The sequence below is a fragment of the Lucilia sericata genome, unplaced genomic scaffold (genome assembly GCF_015586225.1).
Source record: "Lucilia sericata isolate MDLA Ls3-8-SP2 unplaced genomic scaffold, ASM1558622v1 Contig000252F_arrow, whole genome shotgun sequence".
Classification (NCBI taxonomy): domain Eukaryota; kingdom Metazoa; phylum Arthropoda; class Insecta; order Diptera; family Calliphoridae; genus Lucilia; species Lucilia sericata.
In genome coordinates this window covers 180,136-182,008 of record NW_023994278.1, presented here as the reverse complement: position 1 = coordinate 182,008, position 1,873 = coordinate 180,136, and positions in this window count along the sequence as shown.

Genomic DNA, 1,873 nt, shown 5'->3' with positions numbered 1-1,873 from the left:
CTCCTGGGATGTCACCGGAGGAGTCATCCCAACTTTAACATCACACAGTTGGATGCTCCCCCGAGGCAAGTCAGGAAGGACCTTCGTGCATACGAAGTTATGTTCAGGATCCCTTAAATCGGAATTCGTATATCCCTTAAATCGGAATTCGTAACCATAGCTGAAATAGAGAAGAACCTGCCGCGGAAAACAAGAGTTGCTCTGGCACAACTGAGATCGGGATGGAGCAACGGGCTCAACGCCTACTGGTCAGCATAGACCGTGCCGTCCCCAATATATGCCCAGCTTGTGGACAGGGTCCCCAAAATAACATTTATAAAATGATTTTTACTTAAATGGTTAAGTATAACCTTTACTACTTTTGTTTTGTTACTTATGTTTTTGGCTGAGAACTAGGTTTTTGTATTTCTTTTTTCTCTTGCTTATATGAGAGTGGGAGAGTATATTGTTGTTGTTTGCTATGATTTCTGAAGATAGTTTGTGTGTATGTGTGTCCTAATCGTGTATTTACATTTGCGATTTATTGTTTTGCTTTTAAAAATAAAAATCATAAGCAACCTTTTCAAAAATTTTTACAAAATAAAAATCAATTGTAGCGAGTTATTTTGTTTTTCTTTTCGGTTTCTCTCAACCATTTATAAAAAAATCTAACATAAAGGTTTCTCTCAGTGATAAACTGCAAAAACACTATTATAAATGGTGATTACAGCAATTAACCTTATGAAAACAAAGTGGACCCGTTATTTTCAGTCTCTGGTTTATTGTATAAAAATGTGCGCAATATTTATTTAATGGAATGCATTTAAAAGAGACGTGAGAAGAGGTATGTATAATACAACTAAAAAATCATTGAAATCGTTATGTGCGAAATAGAGGGAAATAGTTCGTGACGCCTCTGTATATCCTGTGATCATGTCATTCAGTATGTAATTGGGGGTTGAATGATGAATGAGAGCATGGATGACAAATAATTGCATCATGTGAACGAGGTATTAGTGCGATTCAGGGCCCAAATTACGGCATACGATATCGATCGAAATCTACATTTAGATTCTATTGAGATTTCGATCGATATCGTATGCCGCAATTTGGGCCCAGGTCTGAGTTGGGGAACAACTCTCGCGTCATCTCCATTATTTTTTAAGAACGGTCAGGCTTGTGTTTGGTGCCAAGCTTTCGACAGCAATTCGTCTCACTCGCACTTAATATATTACTGTATAACTGTTTCCACGTTATTTGTATTTGTATTAAACGCGCGCTTCCGTTTTTCCTCAGAGTGAGGTTATATGTGTAATTGGTGGAGACCATATAATACTCAGGATATAACCTGGTTTTGATTTAACTAAGTTCGGTGCTCCAACTTTCTATATGAAGATATAGGTCGTTTGGTGGGGTTTCTCCGAACACGCGTGTGAAAACCTGGCAATTGATGCAGCGGCACACGTTAATGGCCTGGGGAATTTGCAATAACTTTTAAAGTTTTCAATTTTTATGTTTTATATCTTTCCGAAATGCAACTTCGTTTTTTTGGAACACTCTAATGCACAGCCATCCTAATTATAACCAAAAAATATAAATTAAACACTTATATAATTTTGTCTACTTACAAAAATGTCTTATATTTTCGTGTGTGGGAGAGTGATTTTTTGTTGAAACGTTAAAACTAAAACCCAAGTTTTCACGTGCATATATTTGATAAATAAAAATGTAGTTTAAGTTCAGATGTGTAACATATTAACACCTAGTGTTTGAAAGATATTTTAAAAATAGTAAAATGCCATTGCTGGAGTGGCTTTTTTTAATTCATGTTTCTATTCTAAGCGAATTCAGAATACTTACTGATCTAATCTCTAATAAGTAAAATTAGTAGTTG